Genomic DNA, 16,267 nt, shown 5'->3' on the forward strand with positions numbered 1-16,267 from the left:
TGGAAGAAAAGATTTGTAAAAAAGGATGAAAGGAGCTGAATTCCCACAACATAGACCAAAGATAATTGGGGGGAGTCTTTACTTATAGGATATTTAAAAAGGGATTACGTTGAGGAGAGAATGAGCTGAAAGGAAATTTAGTTGTAGCAGTTTTTAACATAAAAAAATATAAAAACTTGGAATGCTGTGAAATCACTGGGATATTCATATTAATATTACTAGCTAACCTCTATTAAATGTGCTAGACAGTTAACTCATTTACTTCTCAAAACAACCTGTGAGCAAGGTACACTTTGATATCTGTTTTAGAAATGAAATTTAGAGAGGTTAACAACTTGGCTCAGGATCACAGAACAGGTCAGTAGAGGCCCTGCTGCACAAACTGAATAGCACCTCCCATGCTTTGTTATTATTCACTTGTTTACTGTCCACTTTCTCTTCCAGAATGTAAGCCCCATGAGGGGAAACCAGTATCTGTCTTTTCAAAAACTGCTGTATCCCCAGTGCCTGGCTCAGGGCCAGACACTTAGAGCTTGCTCAATACATATTTATGAAATGGACAAATGAATGAATGAGTGAGTAAAATCATTCTAATCTCAGAACCATACTAATACTTTTGCAATAATGTGTAAAAGGTTTCTCATTGGTTAGATGAATGGATAAAGAATATATATATATATATATATATATATATATATATATATATATATAATGAAATATTATTATGCCATAAAATCTTGCCATTTGCAACAACATGGATGGAGCTAGAGAGTATAATGCTAAGCAAAATAAGTCAGTCAGAGAACAACAAATACCATATGATTTCACTCATGTGGAATTTTAGAAATAAACGAACAAAGGAAAAATTAAAGAGAGAGAGACAAACCGAGAAATGGACTATTTATTTACTTACTTTTTAAGATTTTATTTATTTGACACAGAGAGAGTACAAGGAAGGGGATTGGCAGGCATTGGGAGAGGGAGCAGCAGACTCCCCACTGAGCAGGGAGCCCAATGTGGGACTTGATCCCAGGACCCTGGGATTATGACCTGAACTGAAGGCAGATGTTTAACTGACTAAGCCACCCAGGTGTCCCCAAGAAATGGGCTCTTAACTCTAGAGAACAAACTGATGATTACCAGAGGGGAGGTGGGTGGGGGATGGGTGTAATAGGTGATGGGGAGTAAGGTATAGAATGTTAAATAATGTGTAGTAATGTATAGAATTGTTAAATAACTATATTATATACCTGAAACTAATATAACCCTATATGTTAACTATACTGGAATTAAAATGAAAAGCTTAATAAAAAAGTTTCTCATCAGTTAGTCATATCTTCCTTCATCCCTTTGTATAATTTCCCTGAAGCTTTTGTAGATTCAGGGGAAAGGTTTAGCTAATCAATATAGGATTCCTTCCTGCTCCCAAATATTGAGCTTCCCTCCATGTAGAGATGGTGGAGAGAATGTTTAGAATTTTACCAATTTGAATCAAATCAGAAATTTGGATTTCTCAGAATTATGATTTATAGCAATTATTTTCTATAATTTTCATGAAATTCAGGTGAATGGGCGAATAACAGTGTCACAGCAATGACCGAGATGGACAGTCTGGGCCTGCATGGAACTTATTGTTTATTTATTAGTTTTGAGATTTCTGTCAGATCCTCATTAATTTTTGAATTTAATTTAATGCAGGACAAACTATTTTGCAAAAACATTTTAAGTATCAGAAATAAAAGGTAAAATATATGTAGATATTACTCTGTGATTTAGGATGTGTTAGATAGCAAAAAAATCATGAGAAATGTGAAGTGTCTTGTAGAAGGTATAGTCCCCAAACTCTAGCCCAGTGTTCTCAACTCTGCTGTACAATAGAGACAGGGGGAGTTTTAAAAATATGCGTAGGACTTATCTTAGACCATTATATCAGAATATCTGGGGCTAGGACATTTTATGTTTAAAAAATACAACAATTTTTTACTATTTGCAGATGACATGAAACTATACACAGAAAATCCTGAAGACTCCACCAAAAAACTAGAAGTAATAAATAAATTCAGTAAAGTTGCAGGATACAAAATTAGTAGCCAGAAATTGGTTGCTTTTCTATACGCTAATAGTGAAGTAGCAGAAAGAGAAATTAAGAAAACAATTCCACTTAAAATTGTACCAAATGTAATAAAATACCCGAGAATAAACTTAAAGAGGTGGAAGACCTGTACACTCACAACTATAAAACACTGATGAAAGAAATTGAAAGGACACAAATAAATGGAAAGATATTCCATGCTCATAGATTGGAAGAATTAATATTGTTAAAATGTCCACATCACCCAAAGCAGTCTACAGATTCAGTGCAATCTGTATCAAAATTATCAACAGCATTTTCCACAAAACTAGAACAAATAATGCTAAAATTTGTATGGACCCACAAAGGACCTCAAAGAGCCAAAGCAATCTTGAGAAAGAAAAATAGAGCTGGAGATATTGCAGTTCCAGATTTCAACGTATACCACAAAGCTGTACTAATAAAAAATCAAAAAACAGGTTTTTAAAAACTATTTTCACTACAACATGGATTTGAATACCTTCATAGTGCCTTTCCCTCTCACTATACTTCCTTTTTTCTATATCTTTTCAGGGACACTTAGTGTCCTGAAAAGATCATAGAGGTCAATATATGGTCTCATTAGTGTAATGCAGAGACCTTTAATTACCCTCTTTCTTTAAATGCAATCTAAGAAGTAAGAAATATCATATAATACTTAAGACATACAAAGAGATATAAAGAATAATGCAATGGATATCTGTAGATTCACCACCAGATTAAAGATATGGCATATTATCAAGCCCTAGTTGAAACTTCCTGTGTACCTCCCTCAAATGCGCTCACTTACCCAAAGTAACCATGTGTTTTTCTTTTTTTTAATCATATACTCATGTATTGCTAAGCAATACATAGTATCATTATGCATTTAAAAATTTTGAAGCTTTATAAATATATATATATTCTTTTGCAATTTACTGTTATGTTCGTGAGATTCAACTATGTTGTTATGTGAAGTTTTTGTCCATTGATTTTCACTGCTACATCATATTCTATTGTAGTAGCTATATCAATATTTATCCTTTCTCTTCTGATGGACATTAAAGTTGTTTCCATTTATTTTAATGTCCACATTCATACTACTTTTTGAATAACCAGCTCCCACTGGTGATTAATGTTTACATATGATACTGCTAATTATGATTTACCCATCCTGTTGCAATTCATTTTCTGAAAAAAATTTAATGCAAGACCTTGTATTTTGTCTCAATTATATTTCATGTTTAAATTTTTGAGGTAGAGTTTTCACTTAAAAATCTATCTTGTTAGTTTTGTCCGATGTTTTCAGCTGTCAAACTGTTTTTTGGATTAATTTGGTTACCTGGTATTTTAACTCCCCTTTCATCTTAGTGTTATTCACAAATTTGATAAAAATCCTTCTTTGTATTATTTAAGCCATTGATAAGAATTATGTTAGTAGGATAGGACCTATTACCCAATGAAGCAGAGTCTATAATTTACCATGCTAGAGTATGGATTTAGCATGGATCAAAGCAAAAACACTGAGTTTATTGTTGAGAATTAGATTTGAGTAGCTAAGTCATGCTACTTCAAACCACCACAGATTCAAGAAAGATCCCGAGACTAAAAATCCTACTCTGGATTATCTCTCAAGTAACACTCATTGACACTCATAGTTAATAAGATGAATGAGTGAGCACCTATGGAAATGGAATAAAAGCAAAAGTCATATTGGTGTTTTTCATCTCGGAGTTAATCCTAACATGATGACACCAAATTTTTTTTTTAACTGTTTCTGTGGTTGGAATTTAAGGGTCTTACATCTGTCAACCACAAGGAGGAGCTATGGTCTAATAAGGAAGAAACTTGCTTCTGATTGGGAGTGGCAGCTCAAAGTTAATCTTCTAGAAAAGAGGCCATATCTTGGAAAATGATCTTTCTTAAAAATGACATTTATATAGGAAATTTTAAACGCATAAGCTAGTCTTTGTTTTCAAAGGAAAAAGAAACAAGACAGCTATATGTAATTCTAATATAACCCCTCTACCAAGAAAAGAGTAAGTTTCCTTTTCTTTTTCATTTGATTAGATACATGGAATAGACCAATTAGCTAATTCTTTAGTTCTTCATCCAGAACCATTAGGCTTCAGAATGGACAGGGATCTCAGCATCATCTGGTTTACCCCTTCACCTTAAAGCATTCAGGTATTAAGGTTTTAAGATACATAATGTGGGGTCAATAATTATTTACTGAATGAATGACATAAAAACCTGTAGGCCGGATAGGTTAATTAAGTTGACCATGAGCAAACAAGTAGTCAGCCAACAAAGTAAAGGTCTGGGAAGAGAAGTGATATCACACCAAATCCCAGGTTTCTAATTCCTTGGATTATACTTCTTACACAAAATCATGCTCTCCCTCTTGTATGGCCTGCTTAAGTACAGTCTAAATGAAGTTAACTACTTTTAGCCATGTTCAGAGATGCAGTAGTCTACCTTGGGGTGTAGCAAGCTCCCATGCACTGTCCATATGTTAATTGAGGCTGGGACCATCCACTTGTTTCAGGAGGTTATCGAGGAAATTCCTGCACTAAATGTGATTTTAGAATAGATGATCTCAAAGACTTTTTTCAACTGTAAGATTTTAGTTTATTTTGTGTCATTCTATTCTCATTTAAAGAAAATATTTTTATTATGGAAAACTTTAAGCATACATAAGAGTTGAAAGAATTTTACAATGAATATTCATATACCCACCACACAGACTCTACCACTAACTTTTTGCTATATTTGTCCTATCATATCTATCCTATTGTTTGGTGCATTGCGAAGTAAAATATAGACATCAGTATGTTTCCCTTTAACCATTTCAGTATGCATAATATATAGGTAAATTCAATATTTGTTTAGCTTTTTTTTTAGGTAAAATTTTCACACAAAAATACAGAAATCTTAAGTGGACATTTGCTGAATTTTGACACATGAATACACCTGTGTAACCTAAACTTCGCTTAGATAAAGCATTATCATCACACTAGAAATTTCCCTCAAGTCCCTTTGCAATCAATCCCTGTTCTTTCCCAAAGGTAACCACTGTTCTCTTTTTTTTCCCTTCACATCAGATTTGTTTGCCCATTACAGAACTTCATATAAATAGAAGTACATTACCTACTTTTTTGTGATGGCTTCTTTTATTCAGCACACTATTTTTGAGATTCATCAGTATCGTTGCCTGTCTTGGTAGTCTCTTTTGTTTCTTACTAGTATTCCATTACTAAATAAATACACCACAGCTTTTAAAATCCATTATAAGCCAAATATTGATGGATAGTTGGGTTTTTCCAGTTCTTAGTTATTACAAATAAAGTTTTGTACCAGTATTTCTGTGGACATATGTCTTTGTATCTCTTAGGTAAATATCTTGGTGTGGAATTGCTGGGTTATAGGTAAATGTACATTTGGTTTTATAAATATTATTTCATTGTTTAAAAACTAAATATTTATCGGATACCTAATATGTCAGGCACTGTGTTAGGCAGTGGGGATACAGTCAAGATTAGTTGATATCTTAATGTGCATCATGTTTTTTCCCCTATTGGGTTAACATATCATTTTAAGGTTTTCTTTTATGAAATTGATCAGGTACATTTTCTAAATTATTTAGTGATTTTAATTTCAAAGTAATAGGCCTCATTAGAGACTACTCCCACTACTACATAGTGGTTATGCCCACAGGCTCTGGAGCCAGAATACCTGGGTTCAAATCCTAATTCTACCACTCAGAGCTGTGTGACCTGGAATAGGTTATTCAACTTTATCCCCCAAATACCTGCTGTTATAGCATCTTGTATATACCTCTATTGCCACTCATTTAGTTTTATTGCAATTATTTGCACATGTATTTGTTTCCTCTACTAGCCAGTGGCCTTCTTGAATCACATATGTATTTCACTTATGTACATAATGCTAGTACAAAGTTTACTACAGGGAAAATAGCAAGTGCTCAGTAAATGTTTGGTGAATAAATGACTTACTACAGCTTTTTGGGGTTAGGACATAGTTCTCAACAAGGATTTGTAGGTATTTATTTTTTATTTTTATTTATTTTTTTAAAAGATTTTATTTATCTATTTTTACAGAGAGAGAGACAGCCAGCGAGAGAGGGAACACAAGCAGGGGGAGTGGGAGAGGAAGAAGCAGGCTTCCAGCAGAGGAGCCTGATGTGGGGCTCGATCCCAGAATGCTGGAATCACGCCCTGAGCCGAAAGCAGACACTTAACGACTGAGCCACCCAGGCGCCCCAAGCAGGTATTTATTTTTTAAATAGATTTTTATTCACTTATTTACTTGAGAGAGATACAGAGACAAAGAGAGTGAGAGAGAGAGTGTGTGAGTGATGGGAGTAGCAGAGGGAGAGGGACAAGCAGACTCCACGTGGAGCACAGAGCCCAAAGCGGGGCTTGATCCCAGGACCCTGAGATCATGACCTGAGCCAAAACCAACAGGCGGGTGCTTAACCAACTAGGCCACGCAGGCACCTCAGGGATTTGTAAGAATTTAAATGAGAAACTTTGAAGTAGGAAACCCTATAAACACATGGTATCATATTATTGTGAATTTGTCAGATTATAGTGCACAAAGCAGGGAGCTGAAGAGATGGGACAGAGGACAGAGAAATCTTTTGGAAGTGGGATATAAAATAGAAGGCTGCCCTGGAGGCAGGTCATTGATCCTGAGCCCTGGCAAAGGGACTCAAAGGTACAAGGTATCGAGTAAAGAACTGAAAACGGAGGAATGGATCAAGAGAAACAAACAGCAAACTTCACAATTAGTCAAGTCCTGCTTATACTGGTCTCAATAATGGTTTGGAGGCAACAAAAACACCTAACTGAATTATTGTTACCCTTGGATTTCAGTAGCTCCTATAAATTGAGAGAGAAGCAGTGTTCTCTTAGGGTCTCCAGGCCATGAAGAATGCACATTCTCTCTTTTTGTTTCTCTATTTCAACATTGAACTAATTAGAAGCAGCTAATGTGAGGGTGACGAAAACAATAATCAACTAATGTTGATAGTGAATGAAATGTCTTGAGGTTTTTAACTAGTATCTCTTGTTTAAATGTTCATGATCCTTCACTCTTACGGAAAATCACCTTCCTAGTCGGGGCTTGAAATCTTGGTATCACTGCTGAGACAAAAGTTCAGTGGTTTGATGTTAATGGTCTGACAAGAATATTGGTTCCTTTAGAGAAGACTTAAAGAATGCTGAAAAGACCAGCTGATCTAGTACCAGGCATGATTATAGATAATATTTTTCAAGAGATGACTGTTGAATATATTCCTGAATAAGAATAACAATGATAACAAATTTGTTCAGTACTAAGTGCCATGTTCAGTACAGAACAATTTTATATTTATTATCTCTCTTTATTCTCACAACCCTTTTATGTTGTTTTAGTGCAATATTTTATAGATGGCAAAGTTGAAGTTCAGAGAAGGCAAAGAAAGAGCACATATCGGGTATTTTATGATGTTATTTTGTTAGGCACTTACCATCGCCCTCCATTTTATAGAAGAGAAAACAGACCACAGGACAGTCAGGGAATGAGCACTGACTGAATACCTACGATGAGCCAGGCATGCTAAGTGCCTTGTCATTGTTAGCTCGACTTCACAGCCTCATAACAACCCTGTCAGGTACCTGTACCCCCAAATTATAGATGAGGAAACTGATGCTCTGGGACTTTAAATAATTGGCCCCAAATCATATATTCAGTGAACAGAAACAAAACCAAACTGAAAGTCAAAACCAGTCACTTCTTTTCCCAAAGTCCACGTTACCTCAAAGTTGTGATGTTCCTTCTCTGATACTTCATTTGTCCGAGGTCACAGAATTAGAAGTAGGGTGGAATTTCTTACTCAAAGTTTGGTGGTTCTTTCTACTCCGTCCTGCAGCTGTTCTCTGGTTTTAGTGTGTGTCATCATTATGTCCTTTGCAGAGGTAGAGAAAACAGGTCAAGGGTTTGCTCTTTAGAAGACATTTTCAAATCCATGTGATTAAGCAACTGCGTATACTCCATCTTGCTAGACTAAATACTGTGACTTTAACCTTCGCTTATAGATCATGTTTGCTTATCTTTTTCAATTGTGATAAAATGAAACAGAACATAAAATTTACTGTCTTAACCATTTTAAGTGTACAATTCAGCCAGGTTAATTATATTCACGTTGTTGTGAAGCAGCTCTCCAGAACCTGTTCATCTTGCCAAACTGAAACTCTATATCCGTTGAACACTAACCACCCCTTCCTTGCAAGCCCTTGGCAACTACCTTTCTACTTTCTGTTCTTATGAATTTGACCAATTTAGATATCTCATGTAAGTGGGATCATGCAGTATTTGTCTTTTTGTGACTGGCTTATTTCCCTTACCGCAACATCCTCGAGATTTATCCCTGTTGTAGCCTGTGACAGGATTTGTTTCTGCTTTTATTTTGATTTTTATACTGTTACTGAACATTAAAGAAATGGCATAAACTTGTCTGTTCTGAGGGGCTGTTTCCTGATATAGAGGCCCTGCAATGTTGTTAAAGAGAAGAGTGTTGTTCTGAAGAATAAAATGTGGGTGAAATAGTATGACCTAATTCCATATTTCTTACACTTATGTGACTTGGGGATATATTGGACAGATAGTGAGGGAAATTTCATAGTCTCAAACCCATATTCTATATCCTGAAGGACTGAGTTTTGCCTGTACAACTGTATTTACAATACAAAGCAGTATGCTTCCAAGGAATTTCACTAAAAAATGGGAATTTTAACCTCTGTTTTGAAGGCTGAATCTGCACCTTTGTGCTTGGAAGCTAATGTTTCTCTTTTCTTTTTATATGCCACATGGAAAATATATTCCCTGGGAGATTAGGACTCTTAGAAGATTTTAAGACTTGGTCTTTAAATATATGGTCAGATAAATCAATGTACTATGTCTCTACTTTTCCAAACATAGGAGTCACCATCCGTTTTATAAAAATTGGATAATACTTACTTAAACATGAAGACAATTTTATCTGCAGGATTTTAGTGTACCACTTGGACAAAAACTGTTAGTTAGCAAAGACAAAAATGCATTTGTCATCTATTATTTTTTCTCTTTTGTATTTTGAGATATCCTGCTCAACTTCCTCAGAATTTTATATCTGTCTAATTAACAAGACAGTCTAATTTTAACAATGAAAAAGAAACTACTACTTGCTGAATGGTCGTGTATATCCTGGGTTAAGTAAGGCACAGTCCCTAAATTTCAAGGGTATCTGTCCCTAAGAAGAGAGTCACCAGCAGATGGCAATCCCCCTACATGGAATCTCCTTCCAGACTCATGGCAAGTACCTAAGTAAACTGATATCCCAGGGAAGTCACATGCCATTTCAGAGAAACCTGATAGCTTTGGTTGAGTAGGACCCCACTTAACATTATCTCTCAGCTATCATCTCATCTCTCCATTCCATCTGACAATTCTCCAACTCAGCATTTTGTGTATGCCATCCTAAAGGTCAAACATGGCTATTGGGGTGGGTGCTTTGAATGTGGCCCCTGGGTTTGGTCTTCGAACACATTTTTAACAAGCAGCTTATGTTAACTGCTCTCCACAGTGACCTTGATGGGGCTATTTGCTGTACTCACCTCTGCAATCTCCTGGGCTTGGCTAAACCATGTTTTGGGATGCTAAGCATTGAGTTACCATAACTTGTGAGCAAACCTTGAGGCAGAATATGTTGTTGATGTTTTATATAAATAAGAAACTTGGAGATTTCCCCACAACAAAAAGGCTTTTGAATTCGGTTGGGTGGTTTAGCTCTCTTCATGCCCCTCCTTAGTCTTCTATGGACCTCTGTACTCTTGCTTACAAAATCCACCTATGCAATACTGTACCATTCCAGAAACTGGTTGAGATATGGAAACTCTTAAGTAATTTGAGGCCTATGGCTGATATTTTCTTTTATTTTAATACGTATTTTAAGATTTATCCCCTTTGTAGGAGATTTTCTCTGATCTTATGCTTTTTTCATTGATGTTTATGTATTGAAATATGTTTGACAATAACAGAAAACCTATCTCAAATTAAATTGAAGATAAAAATATTTGTTATTTTCTATAATAGAAAATCCTGAAGTAAAACAATTTGCAGGGTTGGTTAATTCAGTGGATAAACACTGTTATTGGACACAGATTCTTCTGTATCTCTACTTTGTCATTCATAGCTTCTGCTCCATCCTTAGGCTCCTTCTAATGGTCATATTATAACTGTTAGCAGGCCAGCATCATCCGGAGAAAAGATTCACTTCTGTAATCCCAAGCCCCATGAGAAGCCTATGCATCCTTGAATCAAATACTGGCAAGGGGATAAGAGATTAGTATGTTTGATTAACAGTAATTCTTTGGACTGGAACGAAGGTTAAGGTGAAACGTTTACTACAGTATCTGTGGAATTCATTTGTTTCTCAAATCTATTTAGAAGTTGATCTATACACTCTTTTAGTCCCTAGGAAATTTGAGGAACAAGTGTTAAAGTAGTCATTTCTAATGAAAGAATAAATGCCTTTTATGTGAGTAAAAAATTTTGAATCTAAATTCACAGAGTTTAGGATAGGTCAGTAGATGAAAAATGTGTATCATTCTATATGGAAATTACTTGAGGCATTATTTGCACTGTGAGTATGGGCTTTTGCTTTAATAATTTTAAAGCATGAGAGAATAACCTCAAATTTTTAAAAGAAAACATTACCTATGGATAATATTCTGTGAATCTGATGAAATCAGAGCATTCAATTTTTCTTTATTTTCTGGGCCTCAGTTTCCAACTGCATAAAAGAAGGATGGGGGATTTCTTAGTTTTTAATAAGGATATAATTAAAAATACATTATTTCTGCCTATTTAAGTACTTAATCAGATTTCTATGAACTTTCTGGTTAATGTACAAATTACTATTTAGTCTTAAGCTGTGTCATATTCAACATTATTATCTATTTGAGATTTTAAGAAGCAATTTATTTGGCAATAATATCAAACTTACAGAAAAATTGCAGGAACAGCACAAAAATCTGTATATTCTTCACTTAGAGCCTCCATTGAAGTTTTACCATTGCCCCAGTGATATCCTCTGTAGTTTAAGGCTCCGGGATCACACCCTGCAACCAATTGTCATGTCTCCCCAGGTTCTTTCAATCTGGAACGGTCCCTCAGTCTTCCGTTGAGTTTCATATCCTTTTCAAATTTAAGGTCACAGATCAGTCACTTTGTAGAATGTCCCCCCATTTCAGTTTTCGAAATGTTTCCTTATGATCAGGTTATGCAGTTTTTGGCAAAAATGTTACAGAAGTGATGCTCCATTCCAATTGGATGGCACATGATGTTGATTTACGCCCTCATTGGTGGTGTAAATTCTGACCATTTGATTGCCAGAGGAGTCTCCACTGTAAGGTTGCTTTTTTTTTCTTTGTAATTAAGTGTTTTTGGTGGAAATACTTTGAAACTATATAAATACATATTACTCACCTCACTTTCACCCACAAGTTTTAGCATCCGTTGATTTATCATGCTTGAATTAATTATCAGTATGATGGTTTCTAAGTGGTGTTTTTTCTAATTCTGTCATTTCTTCCACATTTATTAGCTATTGTTCTATTATAAACAGAGCTTTCTTTCCTCTCCGTTTATTTATTCACTTCCTTACTTATATCAGTGTAGACTCATTGATTCCTATTTTATTCAATAGCTTACAATCTGTTATTGTCATTATTATTTTGACTTTCAAATTGACCCAGACTTGACCTTAAGTTGCTCCTTTAAACTGGCTTCTGTGTCCTTTTGACATGTCTTCACCATTCTTTTAGCATTTCCTTACTTCTGGGGGCCAAAAAATATTTTAGGCTCATCTTGTACTTCCCTTGCCTAGCCCTGGATTCAGCCATTCCCCCAAGAAGTCCTAGTTCCTTTTAGTGTAAAGTGGAATTTAGAGTGCTCATTGCAATTGGGGTGTTGTTGTTCCCAGGCCAGAGCTAAGAAATACACACAAGTACACACATCCATTTGCATCTATATTTATACATTCTGAGGCTATAAGTTCATATTAGTAACTCCGATACCATGGGGTTCTTGGTTTTCATTATCCTAATATATATACTCATTTGCTCAAGCCTTTTTATATAGCCAACTATTGATCTTGTCAGACTATGCTTGCTGCCCTGTTCCAACACCATCTTCACATGGGCTGTCATTACCAGCTGTAACCAGGCTTCCTTCACCATGTGGTTCCAACACCATCTATAAGAGGTGCCATTACTGAACTGCTTAGGCTGCCTTTTCTCCACAGCTTTGATGTCATTGTCCTGCAGGCCACCATTACTGTCCTAATGAAGTCTGTCTAATGAATTTTGGACTGAAGAAGGAAGAAAGGAGGGAAGGAAGAATGGAGACTGAAGAAATTATAGATCAAAATAGTTAACAAGGATTTTAACAATCACTAAAATTAGGATGCATGCCCATGGTTTGCTATTTATTCTTTACTAGTTTCTTTTAAATTTCATATTAAAGTGTACTTTAACAGAAAATTAGCATAATCCTGTCTTTATTTTTTTTTTAAGATTTTATTTGTTTGATAGAGAGACAGTGAGAAAGGGAACACAAGCAGGGCGAGTGGGAAAGGGAGAAGCAGGCTTCCTGCTGAGTGGGGAGCCCGATATGGGGCTCGATCCCAGGATCCTGGGATCATGACCTGAGCTGAAGGCAGATGCTTAATGACTGAGCCACCCAGGCACCCCTAATCCTGTTTTTAAAAAAGAAATATACAGACTTAAAATACTATTTAAAAAAGCACAATGAAAATGATTGCATGTGACCTGGATTTGGCATATGAAGTCACACATACATCTAATACAATAGACAAATGCAGCACTATGCAGACAAATTCCCACTATGAATATCTTAGAAGTAAATTTAGCATGGGTTCTGTCTTAAACTGCCTGAGTTGCCTTTTGTATGATTGATTAAGTGCACTAAACTCTATGTTCCTTAGTTTCCTCATCTGTAAAATGTAAATAGTAATGGTATTTATCTTTCAGAGTGATTTTGAGGATTAAATGAGTTGATAAATAAAGACCTTAGAATAATGTCTGAGACTTAGTAAACATTATCATAATTGTTGCTATTATTATTGTTTATATTGACAAATCCTTTTTTATACAAATATTTGTTATTTCATTTTTTACTGTCATATCTCTAACTTCTTTAAAAGCCCTCAAAACCTTCTCTAAACTTAATCTGCAATGTTTTCTACATGAACTAATGATTAGATTTCCTCCTTTTCCTCCTTCTACATTAGGCGTTGTCTTGGAAATTAGTAAATCTGTGTCACTCATCCCTACAACTCAAATCTGCTTTGTTTTTACCCATTGTATCCTGTTTGTACATAAATATCTTACCTGAGTTCTGGGGGCTTTGTAGAATCTAGAACTTCAGAAGATCACTTAACAGTACTTTTGTTGTGGGCTCTGAACTCAGCTGTGTGGCTTTGTGAAAGTTGCTCAAATACCTTGATTCCCAGTTTTCTTCAACTATAAAATGAAACTAAGTAGTGTTACCTCATAGGCCTACCTCATAGGGCCAGTGTTACCTCATGGGTTACTAATTTAATTAATTGGTGAATTAATTAAATTTAGATATAATTGACATGTAAATTAATTTCAGGTCTGCAACATTATGGTTCGATATTTGTATATATAGTGAAATGATTACCATCATAAGTCTAGTTAACATCCGTTACCACACATAATTACAATTTTTTTCTTGTGATGAGAACTTTTAAGATTTACAGCCTAAGCAACTTTCAAATGTACAGTATGGTATTGTTAGCTATACCATGTTGTACGTTGTATTCCCATGACTTATTTATTTAATAACTGGAAGTTTGTACTTTTTAACCCTCTTCAACCATTTCACTTACCCCACCGCCCCCAGGTCTTACAACTACCAATCTATTCTCTGTATCCATGAGCTCGATTTTTTTGTTTTGTTTTGTTTTATTTAGGTTCCACATATAAATGAAATCAAGTGAGATTTGTCTTTTTCTTGTCTGATTTATTTCACTGAGCATAATGTCCTCAAGTTCTATCCAACTTGTTGCAAATGGCAAGGTTTAACATTCTTTTTTATGGCTGAGTAATATGCCATTGTGTATGTGTGTATCTATATATACACACTTCTTTATCCATTCATCTAACCCTTGAGTTGTTTCCATATCTTGGCTATGGCAAATAGTGCTTCAGTGAACATGGGGGTGCATAGATCTTTTCAAATTAATGTTTTCATTTTCTTCAGTTAAATACCCAGAAGTAGAATTGTTGAATCATATGGTATTTCTATTTTTAATTTTTTGAGGAAACTCCATACTCTTTTCTATAGTGGATCCTCTAATTTACATTCCCATCAACAGTACACGAGGGTTCCCTTTTCTCCACATCACATCCTTACCAACGGTTGTTATTTCTTATCTTTTTTGATAGCCATTCTAATCATGTGAGGTAATATCTCATTGTCGTTTTGGTTTGCATTCGTCTGATGATTAGTGATGTTAAGCACCTTTTTATGTACCTGTTAGCTATCAATACGTCTTCTCTGGAAAAGCATCTATTCATATCTTCTGTTCATTTTTGAATCAGATTGAGTTTTTGCTATTGATTTGTGTGAGTTCTTTATATATTTTGGATATTAACCCCATATCAAATATATGATTTGCAAATATTTTCTCCTATTTGGTCGTTGCCTTTTCATTTTGTTGGTGGTTTCCTTTAATGTGCAGAAACTTTTTAGTTAATTTTTGCTTTTATTGCCTTTGCTTTTGATTTCAAATCTAAAAAATCATTGCCAAGATCGATATCAAGGAGCTCACTGCCTATATTTTCTTCTAGGAGTTTTATGTTTTTATTTTTAACATTAAATCTTTGATTCATTTTGAGTTAGTTTTTATTTATGGGGTAAGATAGTAGTTTGGTTTCATTCTTTTGCATGTGGCTGTCCAGTTTTCCCAACATCATTTATTGAAGACTCCTTTCTTTATTGTATAGTTTTAGCTTATTTGTTATAAATTAATTAACCATATGAGTGTGGGTTTATTTCTAGCCTTGCTATTCTGTTCCATTGCTCTATGTGTGTTGTGTGTCATTTAAATGAAACAATTTGATAAAGCACTTAACACAATGTTCAAAAAATGTTAGCAATGATTATGATTATGATACCAAACTGGGGGAGTTGATTCTGTAGCTTTCTCTATTTTAACTTTCTTCTCTTCCTTGATGTCTTTCTTCCAGATCTTAAATATTAGTTCTAATGCTGAGAAAAATGAACATATGCAGCTTGAAAAAGTTATTGGTTAGTGTCTGTGGAAAAAACTAAAATTCTGGATGTTTTAGAGTGATCTGTGAATTTAGGATTGTGGAGTAAAAGGCTAACAACTATTGAGAGCCAGTATAATGTTTTTAAGAGGGTAGAATCTAGAGCCAGACAGCCTGGATTTCAATCCTAGTTCTTCTGCTCACTAGTTTGTGTGACCTTGGGCAAGTTACTTAACCTCTCTGTACATCAGTTTCTTCATCTATAAAATGGGTTTGAAATATTTGAAATATTTAATAAATAGTTATTTATTAAACAGTTATTTTGTAAAACTGTTGTAGAATTCAGTCAGCTAAAATATGTAAAAGTAGCGGGGTCTAGCCCTTAGTAAGCACTGTACACATGTTAGTTCTTCAACTACTGATCTTTAATGACCTTTCCATTAGCATAGGAGGTTTTCCTGTGACCACAATCAAATCATTTTTATTTCCAATTATTTCAATGTTCTTTTCCTTTATATTTAGAAAGTTAAATTTTTGTAGGATATATGTTACATATATATTATAATGACATACATATTATATAATTTATATGATAATTTTTTTACTTAACCATTTTACTGTTACAATCTGGTTGATTGTGGTGTGGGAGAGACTTTTTCTCTTTAGCCTCTATCTGTATGAACAAGCAAGATGAACAAGCAAAGCACATCACTGATGTGATTCATTGGAGGATGTCTAGAAGGCTGAGAAGCAGTGATGGATGTCTCTCCCTTCCTCCACGTACTCAGATGCTTAAACAGGCATGGAGAACTTA

General features: G+C 34.9%; 1 long non-coding RNA gene across 1 annotated transcript in view; it reads left to right on the plus strand.

The window, feature by feature from the left end:
• The window catches only part of LOC123000840 (uncharacterized), a 143,737-nt gene that overhangs the window by 16,054 nt on the left and 111,416 nt on the right, over window positions 1-16,267 (plus strand). The window contains exon 3 of the long non-coding RNA XR_007188095.2: window positions 6,211-6,379. This is a non-coding gene — a long non-coding RNA (uncharacterized LOC123000840). The remainder of the gene's footprint in view (window positions 1-6,210; window positions 6,380-16,267) is intronic.

Source organism: Ursus arctos, unplaced genomic scaffold (genome assembly GCF_023065955.2).
Source record: "Ursus arctos isolate Adak ecotype North America unplaced genomic scaffold, UrsArc2.0 scaffold_6, whole genome shotgun sequence".
Classification (NCBI taxonomy): domain Eukaryota; kingdom Metazoa; phylum Chordata; class Mammalia; order Carnivora; family Ursidae; genus Ursus; species Ursus arctos.